Genomic DNA, 13,647 nt, shown 5'->3' on the forward strand with positions numbered 1-13,647 from the left:
TGTGTTTTCTCTGCTGTGACTTTAGAGTCTCACATCAAACCTGGGTATGGAATGACATGCCACACACAGTGGATGGTGGTGGTACATGCAGGCTCTCTCAGCCACTTACTCTGTGGTGAAATTTCCCCTAGGTACAGATTTTCCCCCTCCCCCAACCCTAACATTAACCATTAGTGGGGTAAAGTCGAGGGGTAACTTTACCCTACTCTCCCCCACTCACCCTGGGGGTTGGCCAGGAAGATGAGGCACCAGATGCAGGTTACACTGCAAACAGCCGGCACCATGCGATCCTCCACCTGGCAGCTGAACCAACGCACCAAGAAGAAGCCCAGGATCACCTCAACGCCACACAGGCTGTACATCAGGCTGTTGGCCAGCTCGCTGAAGTGCTGGGTCAGTCACCATGGTCTAGAGAGGGAGGGGAAGACAGGGAAATTACATCACAATTTCTTTACTTCTTTGGCTGCGTTTGTAAATTCACTGTGGAGTGTCAGAGTGCACTCTGGGTCGTTCATAAATTCAGAGAGTTGTCAGACTGTCTGTTAGTAAATCGTAAATTCAGAGCGGAGGAGTAGGGTTGATCCAAGCCTTCTGACCTCAGTCAAGTACCCAAACAAACTGGCTAACGTTGGCTAGCTTGCAACTTACTTTAAGACACAAATGAAAGAATACCTCACTCTGACCATTATAGCAGAGCTGGTTATGCATGTTTCATGTTGTTTAAGGGGTTAATGACTGTAACTGTGTTACTGGCAACCATTTGATTACGCATTTTGGCTGATGTTTACTGGAGTATCAATCAATCAATGAAATGTATTTATAAATCCCTTTTTACATCAGCCGATGTCACAAAGTGCTGTACAGAACCCCAGCCTAAAACCCCAAACAGCAAGCAATGCAGATGGAGAAGCACAGTGACTAGGAAAAACTCCCTAGAAAGGATGGAACCTAGGAAGAAACCTAGAGAGGAACCAGGCTCTAAGGGGTGGCCAGTCCTCTTCTGGCTGTGCCGGGTGGAGATTATAATAGAACATGGCCAAGATGTTGAAACGTTCATAGATGACCAGCAGGGTCAGATAATAATAATCACAGTGGTTGTAGAGGGTGCAACAGGTCAGCACCTCATGAGTAAATGTCAGTTGGCTTTTCATAGCCGAACATTCAGAGTTTGACAGCAGGTGCGGTAGAGAGAGTCCAAAACAGCAGGTCCGGGACAAGGTACCACGTCAGGTGAACAGGTCAGGGTTCCGTAGGTGCAGGCAGAACAGTTAAAACTGGAGCAACAGCATGAGCAGGTGGACTGGAGACAGCAAGGAGTCATCAGGCCAGGTAGTTCTGAGGCATGGTCCTAGGGCTCAGGTCCTCCGAGAGAAAGAGAGAGAGAGAGAGAGAGAGAGAGAGAGAGAGAGAGAGAGAGAGAGAGAGAGAGAGAGAGGGCGAGAGAAGGAGAAGGAGAAAGAGAAAAAGAGAGAGCGAGAGAAAGAGAGAATTAGAGGGAGTATACTTAAATTCACACAGGACACGGGATAAGACAGGAGAAATACTCCCCTAACACATAAACTATTGCAGGATAAATACTGGAGGCTGAGAAAGGAGGGGTCGGGAGACACTGTGGCCCTGTCTGACGATACCCCCGGACAGAGCCAAATAGGCAGGATATAACCCCAACCACTTTGTCAAAACACAGCCCCCGACACCACTAGAGGGATATCTTCAACCACCAACCTACTACCCTGAGACAAGGCCGAGTATAGCCAGACAAAAATATCTCCAGAGTGAATTTACAAACACACCCTTGATGGGAAATGGCTCTCAGCACCCACTCTATGATCAAGCTGCAAAGTCATAATTGTATAATTGTCTTATGATAATAAAAAAACGATGTAGTCCTACAGTTTTGCAGCTGCTCTCACCTCCAGCGCTGTCTGGTTAAAGAGTGTGACACACACACGCGCACACGCATGCACACACACACACGCAGCCTCGCACACAAACATACAAGCTGGCACATAACAGATACTTGAGACAGAATCGATACAGGAGACACCTAACATGCACTAATAGACAGTGACATCTCTTCCTACTCAACAGACAAGACGGTGAGAAACTAACAGCACACCTTCTTGGAAAGATCTCTATCTGATCGCCCCGTACGTCTCTAGGTCTCTCTTGATCTCTCCCACAGCCATACCCTCCTCCTCGGAGCTGACAGGTGGTATATCCCAGTACAGGGCCAGCACCACGAACTGGAGTAGGATCCACATCAGACACATGACGGTTTGGAAGAGGGGGAGGAGAGGGAGAGGAGAGGGAGGAGAGGAAAAGGGCAGGGAGGGGTGCTGAGATGGTTGAGTAAAACATTTCAGCATTTTAATTTGTGAGGGTGTTGAGAGTGCAGTGTTTTACAAATGTTTCCAAGTGTTTACATTGGTTTTATAAAGTATGTATGTGTGAATTGTGATGAATTAGTATGCATATGCAAGTTTAATAACATCATATACTGTAGGCTAGTGTTAATGTACCCACTAACTCTGATGATGGTGGTGATGGTGATGGTGGTGGTGGTGGTGATGGTGGTGATTGATTTGGTGATGGTGTTGATGATGGTGGTGGTGGTGATAGTGGTGATGGTGGTGTTGATGATGGTGTTGATGATGGTGGTGGTGGTGGGATGGTGATAGTGGTGATGGCGGTGATGGTGATGATGGTGATGGTGTTGATGATGGTGGTGATGGTGGTGATAGCTTTGGTGATGGTGTTGATGATGGTGGTGGTGGTGATGGTGATGGTGGTGATGATGGTGTTGATGGTGGTGGTGGGATTGTGATAGTGGTGATGGTGATGGTGATAGTGGTGATGATGATGGTGGTGTTGATGGTGTTGATGATGGTGGTGGTGGTGATGGTGATGGTGGTGTTGATGATGGTGGTGGTGATGGTGGTGATGGTGGTGGTGATGGTGATAGTGGTGATGGTGATGGTGGTGGTGGTGGTGATGATGGTGGTGGTGATGGTGGTGATGATGGTGATGGTGGTGGTGATGGTGATGGTGATGGTGTTGATGATGGTGGTGGTGGTGGTGGTGATGGTGATGGTGGTGATAGCTTTGGTGATGGTGTTGATGATGGTGGTGGTGGTGATGGTGATAGTGGTGATGGTGATGATGGTGGTGATGGTGTTGATGATGGTGGTGGTGGTGATAGTGGTGATGGTGGTGATAGTTTTGGTGATGGCGGTGGTGATGGTGAGAGTGGTGATGGTGGTGATGGTGGTGATGGTGATGATGGTGATGGTGTTGATGATGGTGGTGATGGTGATGGTGATAGTGGTGATGGTGGTGTTGATGATGGTGGTGTTGATGGTGTTGATGGTGGTGGGGATTGTGATAGTGGTGATGATGATGGTGGTGATGGTGGTGATGGTGTTGGTGGTGATTGTGGTGATGGTCGTGATGATGATGATGGTGGTGATGATGGTGGTGGTGATGGTGGTGGTGGTGGTGATGGTGATGGTGATGGTGGTGGTGGTGATGGTGTTGATGATGGTGGTGGTGGTGATGGTGGTGATAGTTTTGGTGATGGCGGTGGTGATGGTGAGAGTGGTGATGGTGGTGATGGTGGTGGGGATTGTGATAGTGGTGATGATGATGGTGGTGATGGTGGTGATGGTGTTGGTGGTGATTGTGGTGATGGTCGTGATGATGATGATGGTGGTGATGATGGTGGTGGTGGTGATGGTGGTGGTGGTGATGGTGGTGATAGTTTTGGTGATGGCGGTGGTGATGGTGAGAGTGGTGATGGTGGTGATGGCAGTGATGGTGAAAATGGTGATGGTGTTGATGATGGTGGTGATGGTGGTGATAGCTTTGGTGATGGTGTTGATGATGGTGGTGGTGGTGATGGTGATAGTGGTGATGGTGGTGTTGATGATGGTGGTGTTGATGGTGTTGATGGTGGTGGGGATGGTGATAGTGGTGATGGTGATGATGATGATGGTGATTATGGTGGTGATGGTGGTGATGGTGTTGATGATGGTGGTGGTGGTGATGGTGATAGTGATGATGATGATGGTGGTGATGGTGGTGGTGGTGTTGGTGGTGATTGCGGTGATGGTCGGTGATGATGATGATGGTGGTGATGATGGTGGTGGTGATGGTGGTGGTGATGATGGTGGTGATGGTGGTGATGGTGTTGGTGGTGATTGCGGTGATGGTCGTGATGATGATGTTGGTGGTGATGATGGTGGTGGTGATGGTGGTGGTGGTGATGATGGTGGTGGTGGTGATGGTGATGATGGTGGTGGTGGTGGTGGTGGTGGTGGTGGTGGTGGTGGTGGTGATGGTGGTGGTGATGGTGGTGGTGGTGGTGGTGGTGGTGATGGTGGTGGTGGTGATGGTGGTGGTGATGGTGGTGGTGGTGATGATGGTGGTGGTGGTGATGGTGATGATGGTGGTGGTGGTGATGTTGGTGGTGATGGTGGTGATGATGGTGGTGGTGATGGTGGTGGTGATGGTGGTGGCGGTGATGATGGTGGTGGTGGTGGTGATGGTGATGATGGTGGTGGTGATGGTGGTGGTGATGGTGGTGGTGGTGGTGGTGGTGGTGGTGGTGGTGGTGGTGGTGGTGGTGATGGTGATGATGGTGGTGGTGATGGTGGTGGTGGTGGTGGTGATGGTGATGGTGATGGTGGTGGTGATGGTGGTGGTGGTGGTGGTGGTGGTGGTGGTGGTGGTGATGGTGATGGTGATGGTGATGGTGGTGGTGGTGATGGTGATGATGATGGTGGTGGTGATGGTGATGATGGTGGTGATGGTGATGATGGTGGTGGTGGTGGTTATGGTGGTGATGGTGGTGGTGATGGTGGTGATGGTGGTGATGGTGGTGGTGATGATGGTGGTGGTGATGGTGGTGGTGGTGATGGTGGTGATGGTGGTGGTATTGGTGATGGTAAACGCTGACCCTGCAAATAGAGACGATACCAAGGTTGTGTTCATTAGGCATCAAAAGGAGGAAAAGAGACTTAAAAACAGCCGGTTAGCGTTTTTCATCGTGAATCTTGTTCTGGAGGCACAGACACAAATGTATAAAAACTGATTTTAAATATAAGCCTAACCTTAACAGGCTGAAATTTCAGGTGGTCTTTCCAAACAGTTCTTACACTAAACAGGAATTATAATAATTTTCGCCATTTCACAGTGTTAATAAACCTCATAGTGTGGAAATATATATAAACTTATACACAGGAAAATATATTTTTTTCTGCACTGGGCCTTTACGATTAGATACACTTGTTTTTGTTGTAGCAGATGAAGCCACAGGACTAATAAGAGTATGATGACATATGAGGAATAAAGAGTGACTGACCAACCAGGAGGCCAGCTTGGCGACATGTCATGATGGAGGCGAAAATGGCTGCTCCGTGTGAAGAAGCAAAAGATGGAGGAACCTGCTCCTGCGCCAGTACCTGTGGCATCAACACAGATTAAATAGATCTAGATTGTGTGACCGAATCATTGACTATAAAAATAACAGGACCACGCCATCCATCTCTTTCTCTATCAAGCTCTCTCTCTCTCTCTCTCTCTCTCTCTCTCTCTCTCTCTCACACACACACACACACACACACACACACACACACACACACACACACACACACACACACACACACACACACACACACACACACACACACACACAATTGTAAATCATTTACTTACCGTTCAAAGGACTGGGTATAGGCCTACAGTGCAGCAACAGGAAAAACCACTAACACTCACAGAATTTTTATGTCTCACTAGCTACAAGTAGACTGGAGAACAGTAGCCATTTTGAGTAGCCCATAAAATGCAGGTTTACCTGAGGGAGATTAATATGTAACTTCATCATTAGTTGTATCATCTGACGCTGGCACTAAGCCCTCTTTGAAATGTGGTCTTTCTGTGGCTCAGTTGGTAGAGCATGGCGCTTGTAACGCCAGGGTAGTGGGTTCGATTCCCGGGACCACCCATACGTAGAATGTATGCACACATGACTGTAAGTCGCTTTGGATAAAAGCGTCAGCTAAATGGCATATATTATTATTATTATATAATTGGTCTCAGGAATGAATTGCCTACTGCTGTTGCCATGAGTGCAAAGGGGTGCACTGTCACATGGACTTTATCGCTGCTGTTGCCATGAGTGCAAAGGGGTGCACTGTCACATGGACTTTATCGCTGCTGTTGCCATGAGTGCAAAGGGGTGCACTGTCACATGGACTTTATCGCTGCTGTTGCCATGAGTGCAAAGGGTGCACTGTCACATGGACTTTATCGCTGCTGTTGCCATGAGTGCAAAGGGGTGCACTGTCACATGGACTTTATCGCTGCTGTTGCCATGAGTGCAAAGGGGTGCACTGTCACATGGACTTTATCGCTGCTGTTGCCATGAGTGCAAAGGGGTGCACTGTCACATGGACTTTATCGCTGCTGTTGCCATGAGTGCAAAGGGGTGCACTGTCACATGGACTTTATCCCTGCTGTTGCCATGAGTGCAAAGGGGTGCACTGTCACATGGACTTTATCGCTGCTGTTGCCATGAGTGCAAAGGGGTGCACTGTCACATGGACTTTATCGCTGCTGTTGCCATGAGTGCAAAGGGGTGCACTGTCACATGGACTTTATCGCTGCTGTTGCCATGAGTGCAAAGGGGTGCACTGTCACATGGACTTTATCGCTGCTGTTGCCATGAGTGCAAAGGGGTGCACTGTCACATGGACTTTATCGCTGCTGTTGCCATGAGTGCAAAGGGGTGCACTGTCACATGGACTTTATCGCTGCTGTTGCCATGAGTGCAAAGGGGTGCACTGTCACATGGACTTTATCGCTGCTGTTGCCATGAGTGCAAAGGGGTGCACTGTCACATGGACTTTATCGCTGCTGTTGTTGGAGGTTTGGTTGATTTATTCATGAAACACCACAAAATCTTAACCTGGTAACAAGTCTGCACATATTATCAAAAGTAAAACAAAAGGCTATCCAAAATATTTCACTTTCCAAGGACTCCAACCCCAAATCCCTGCATTTCTTTACTGTCTTTGCAACATCACATCAGCAGGCTAGCTGAGAGGGTTGAATGGAATCGAATATTTTTCTTTATGACTCCCAAGTTGTTCATGTCTCAGTTCAATAAATCACTTGGTTCTTTGTTTGCGTCCCAAATGGCACCGCATGGGCCCTGGTCAAAAGTAGTGTACTATGTAGGTAATAGGGTACCATTTGGGATGCGGCCTTCATCTGCCATGAGACAGCAGGCTCCTGTCCTCCTGCCTGGAAACAATTATAGGCTGTGAAGCTCACCAACAATCTCAACGACATTGGAGTAGAGGATGATGGTAAACGCAGACAGGCCAGGAACCAGGAAATATGGAGGCGCCTCTTTATTGTACACTCTTAGAAAAAAAAGGTGCTATCTCGAACCAAACATATTTATTTGGCTGTCCCCATAGGAGAACCCTTTGAATAACCCTTTTTGGTTCCAGGTAGAACCCTTTTGGTTCTAGGTAGAACCCTTTTGGTTCCAGGTTGAACCATTCTGGTTCCAGGTAGAACCCTTTTGGGTTGCATGTAGAACCCTTTCCACAGTGGGTTCTACATGGAACCCAAAATAGTTATTCCTGGAAACAGAAAGGGTTCTATCTGAAATCAAAAGGGTTCTCCAATGGGGACAGCTGCAGAACCCTTGAGAAACAATTTGTGTCTAAGAGTGTAGGGAGGATGACAGCTGAGAGAGAGAGAGAGAGAGAGAGAGAGAGAGAGAGAGAGAGAGAGAGAGAGAGAGAGAGAGAGAGAGAGAGAGAGAGAGAGAGAGAGAGAGAGAGAGAGAGAGAGAGAGAGAGAGAGAGAGAGAGAGAGAGAGAGAGAGAGAGAGAGAGAGAGAGGGATCATTGACTGTATGAATTAGACGTCTCTCTTACCATATAACCACATTTGAAAGAGCAACATTTCTAGTGTTTGTTATTATACATGTTTTAGATTGGAATATGACAAAAGCCAACAAAAACATACAAATAATATGACAGACATGTTTTTAGTCACTGTGGGAATATGAAGTGTCAGCGGTTGAAATTAGCTTACTATACTCAATGCACTTAACTGAAAAATCAATATAACAGTGAGCACTGGTGGAAAAAATACCCAATTGTCAAACTTGAGTAAAGATACCTTAATAGAACATGACTCAAGTAAAAGTGAATGTCCCCCAGTAAAATACTACTTGAGTAAAAGTCTAAAAGGATTTGGTTTTAAATGTACTTAAGTATCAAAAGTGAATGTAATTGCTCAAATATACTTAAGTATTAAAAGTAAAAGCAAAAGTATAAATCATTTTAAATTCCTTGTATTAAACAAACCAGATGGTGCCATTTTCTTGTTTTTTTTTATTTCCTAAAAGCCAGGTGCACACTCCAACACTCAGAAATCATTTACAATAGAAGCATGTGTGTTTAATGAGTCCGCCAGATCAGAGGCAGTAGGGATGACCATGTGTTTCCTTGATAGTGTGAATTGGACCATTTCCTGTCCTGCTAAACATTCAATATGTAATAAGTACTTTGGGTGTCAGAGAAAATGTATGGAGTAAAAAGTACATTATTTTCTTTAGGAATGTAGTCAAGTAAAAATAAAAGGTGTAAAAATATAAATTGTAAAGAAAAGTACAGATACCCCCAAAAACTACTCAAGTTGTACTTTAAAGTATTTTTACTTAAGTACTTTACACCACTGATAGTGAGAAATGTACGATTCTTCTTTTGACGATAATCCATCAAATAAAATGTTGTTTCTGGCTATTGCGTATCCAGTTTTGCCTCAACATGTTGCACAAGTAATATTCAACCTTGTCCAGGAACAAATGTAGCTAATTAGAGGGATGATGACTCCATTAAGCCTTTTGCCTCAGTTAAACATCGGAATTTGGGGAATAGAGTTGCGGAATGGCATCTTCAGGCTATTGCCGACAATAGTCTGATAATGAGTAGGCCTAGGTGGGGCTCTATCCACTTTGTTCCCACAGGTAGTTGTCCCCACAGGTAGTTGTCCCCACAGTTAGTTGTCCCTACAGGTAGTTGTCCCCACAGGTAGTTGTTCCCACAGGTAGTTGTCCCCACAGGTAGCTGTCCCTACAGGTAGTTGTCCCCACAGGTAGTTGTCCCCACAGGTAGTTGTCCCCACAGGTAGTTGTCCCCACAGGTAGTTGTCCCTAAAGGTAGATGTCCCTACAGGTAGTTGTCCCCACAGGTAGTTGTCCCTACAGGTAGTTGTCCCCACAGGTAGTTGTCCCCACAGGTAACAGGTAGTTGTCCCCACAGGTAGTTGTCCCTACAGGTAGTTGTCCCTACAGGTAGTTGTCCCCACAGGTAGTTGTCCCTACAGGTAGTTGTCCCCACAGGTAGTTGTCCCTACAGGTAGTTGTCCCCACAGGTAGTTGTCCCCACAGGTAGTTGTCCCCACAGGTAGTTGTCCCCACAGGTAGTTGTCCCCACAGGTAGTTGTCCCTACAGGTAGTTGTCCCCACAGGTAGTTGTCCCCACAGGTAGTTGTCCCTACAGGTAGATGTCCCCACAGGTAGTTGTCCCCACAGGTAGTTGTCCCTACAGGTAGTTGTCCCCACAGTTAGTTGTCCCTACAGGTAGTTGTCCCCACAGGTAGTTGTCTCCACAGGTAGTTGTCCCCACAGCTAGGTACTATAGGAGCCTCGGCAGAGCTGGTAAAAGAAGACATGCCTAGATGTCAGCATTGGGGTCATTATCCTCCATGAACCCCTATAATCCAATTAGAAAACAGCCCAGATGAGCCGTAATTTATTCAAATACCTCAAGGAAAATGCAGTTTGCTTTCAGCAATCGGCATTTGAGCTCTGCATCTCCATAAAGGTATAGCCAATCTCTTCTTCGGCCATGTTGTGTTAAAAGGTGTAAAACACACAGAACATGATACATGACATGACCAAAAGTAAGTGGACACCTGAACATCTCATTCCAAAATCATGGGCATTAATATGGAGTTGGTCCCCCCTTTGCTGCTATAACAGCCTCCACTCTTCTGGGAAGGCTTCCACTGGGACTTGCTTCTATTCAACTGCAAGAGCATTTGTATTTGTATTTACTATGGATCCCCATTAGTTCCTGCCAAGGCAGCAGCTACTCTTCCTGGGGTCAAGCAACATTAACACAGATATACAATTTTAAAAAGATTACAATACATTCACAACAGATTTCACAACACATTAAGTGTGTGCCTTCAGGCCACCACTCCAGATTTACAAATGCCACGTGTATGTGTGTGTATAGTGCGTATGTTATCGTGTGTGTGTATGCATGTGTCTGTGTCTATTCACAGTCCCCGCTGTTCCATGAAGTGTATTTTTATCAGTTTATAAAATCTGATTCTACTGCTGCATCAGTTACCTGATGTGGAATAGAGTTCCATGTAGTCCTGGCTCTATGTAGTACTGTGCACCTCCCATAGTCTGTTCTGGACCTGGGGACTGTGAAGAGACCTCTGGTGGCATGTCTTGTGAGGTATGTTTGGGTGTCCGATCTGTGTGCCAGTTGTTAAAATATTCAACATGTCAATACCTCTCACAAATACAAATAGTGATGAAGTCAATCCACTTTGAGCCAGGAGAGATTGACATGTTAGCTCTCTGTGTACATCCAAGGGCCAACTGGGCTGCCATGTTCTGAGCCAATTGCAAAAGTCCCTCTTTGTGGCACCTAACCACACAACTGAACAGTAGTCCAGGTGCAACAAAACTAGGACCTGTAGGACCTGCCTTGGTAATAGTGCTGTTAAGAATGCAGAACAGCACTTTATGATGTACAGACTTCTCCCTATCTTAGCTACTGTTGTTTCAATATGTTTTTACAATCCAGGGTTACTCCAAGCAGTTTTGTCACCTCAACTTGCTAAATTTCCACATTATTCATTACACAATTTCATTGAGGTTTAGGGTTTAGTGAATGATGGTATTTCTGCCTGTAATTAAGCCCTTTTGTGGGGAAGAACTCATTTTGATTGACTGTACCTGACTCCCTAGTTGGTGGGCCTATGCCCTGTCAGGCCTGCCCATGGCTGCATTCCTGCCCAGCCATGTGAAATCCATAGATTAGGGCCTAATTATTTCCTTATAGGAACTGTAACTCAGTAAAATCTTTGAAATTGTTGCATGTTGCATTTATATTTTTGTTCAGTAGTTCACATAAGAATCAAATATACAGTGCATTCAAAAGTATTCAGATCCCTTGACACAGTACTTAGTTGAATCACCTTTGCAGCGATTACAGCCTCGACTCTACTTGGGTATGACGCTACAAGCTTGGCACACCTGTATTTGGGGCGCTTCTCCCATTCTTCTCTGCAGATCCTCTCAAGCTCTGTCATTTTGGATGTTGAGCATTGCTGCACAGCTATTTTCAGGTCTCTCCAGAGATGTTTGATCGGGTTAAAGTCCGGGCTCTGACTGGGCCACTCAAGGACATTCAGAGCCTTGTCCCAAAGCCACTCCTGCATTGTCTTGGCTGTGTGCTTAGGGTCATTGTCCTGTGGAAGGTGAACCTTCGTCCCAGTCTGAGGCCCTGAGTGCTCTGGAGCAGGTTTAAATCAAGGATCTCTCTGTACTTTGCTCCGTTCATCTTTGCCTCGATCCTGACTAGCCTCCCAGTCCCAGCCGCTGAAAAACATCCCCACAGCATGATTCTGCTACCACCATGCTTCACCGTAGGGATGGTGCCAGGTTTCCTCCAGATGTGACACTTGGCATTCAGGCCAAAGAGTTCAATCTTGGTTTCATCAGACCAGAGAATCTTGTTTCTCATGGTCTGAGAGTCCTTTAGGTGCCTTTTGGCAAACTCCAGGTGGGCTGCCATGTGCCTTTTACTGAGGAGTGGCTTCCGTCTGGCCACTCTACCATAAAGGCCTGATTGGTGGAGTGCTGCAGAAATGGAAGAACCTTCCAGAAGGACAACCATCTCCACAGAGGATCTCGAGAGTTCTATCAGAGTGACTATTGGGTTCTTGGTCACCTCCCAGACCAAGGTCCTTCTCCCCTGATTGCTCAGTGTGTCCGGGCGGCCAGCTGCAGGAAGTTTTGGTGGTTGCAAACCTCTTCCATTTATGAATGATGGAGGCCACTGTGGACCTTCAATGCTGCAAAACAAAATTGGAATTGGTACCCTTCCCCAAATCTGTGCCTCGACACAATCCTGTTTGTAGAAACATCTCAAGGATGATCAATGGAAACAGGATGCACCTGAGCTCAATTTCGAGCCTCGTAGCAAAGGGTCTGAATACTTATGTAAATAAGGTATTTCTGTTTTGTATTTTTAATACATTTGAAAAAAATTCTAAAAACCTGTTTTCGCTTTGTCATTATGGGTTATCGTGTGTAGATTGCTGAGGAGTTTAAAAAAAATCCATTTTAGAATAAAGCTGTAATGTAACAAAATGTGGAAAGCGTCAAGGGGGCTTAATACTTTCCAAAGGCCCTTTATCATAAGATGAATAAATTGCACACACAGACGGCTGGCGGCACCTTAATTGGGGCGGACAGGTTCAAACTAATGCCTGGAATGGAATAAATGGTTGTGTTTGATACCATTCCATTCACTTCATTCTACCCATTAACACGAGCCTGTCCGCCCCTCAGCAGCCTCCTGTGATTTCACATGATGGTCAAACATATTGTAACATATTGTAAAATCCTCCATCACAGAAAATATAGAGCTTACTCCTCCATCATGCTCAGACTCAGGTTACTAATGGACATAGGCCTAACTGTACTGTAGGCTAATGCGTTATTGAGTTGTCTTTCCCCATTCACAAGCTGGCGTGGGCCGGATGCCCCGGGGCTGTTAAACAATTATGTCATTGAGTTAATATCTCCACATGTCCATATGTTTTCCTTTTACATAATCAACATTGCATGAATAATACAAGTTGTTTTGGTATAGTAAAATCATGAATAATTGATTCATAAATGTATGTTTATGAAACTCCTGATGTCACGGTCATATAGAATGTGATTGGACATTTCAGTCTTTCCACCAACAACTTGGGAGACCAACATGACAAGGAGGCTTGGCAGAACACATCCAGTCGGGTAGGACAGCCTTTAGCGGCCACCTGTATCTTGTGTGTGTGTGTTGTGTGTATTCCATATGCTTGTATGTCACAGGAAGATCCTCCAGGAACAGGTGTGGGTAGGGGAAGGGACAGGGCCAAGGCCCAGGTAATAGTAACAGATCGTCATCCTGGGCTTCACCATATACTCTGGTCAAACCACCTAAACAGGTTGGAAGGCTTTTACGTCCTGTGTTGGAAATGACAGGCTGTGGTCTATCTTGGGTTAGGTATGAAAAACATATTTGGCTGGTGGCCTGGCGAAGCTCAACCAGAGACTGGAGCTGGGTAGTGAGGCAGCAGCGGGTAGGCAGACACTGACGAAAAGCTAATTCTACCAGCTTCCAAGGTGGTCTAGGTCTCCTATGTAGGATAACTCACGTCAAGGTGACAGTGGCATACTACAATGTGTATTTGAACATAGTCAGTGACAGGACATGGAGATTATATACTGTGTATGTGATTCCCACTGTATGGAGAGAAGTCAATGGG

This window comes from Oncorhynchus keta, chromosome 15, assembly GCF_023373465.1.
Source record: "Oncorhynchus keta strain PuntledgeMale-10-30-2019 chromosome 15, Oket_V2, whole genome shotgun sequence".
NCBI classification, from domain to species: domain Eukaryota; kingdom Metazoa; phylum Chordata; class Actinopteri; order Salmoniformes; family Salmonidae; genus Oncorhynchus; species Oncorhynchus keta.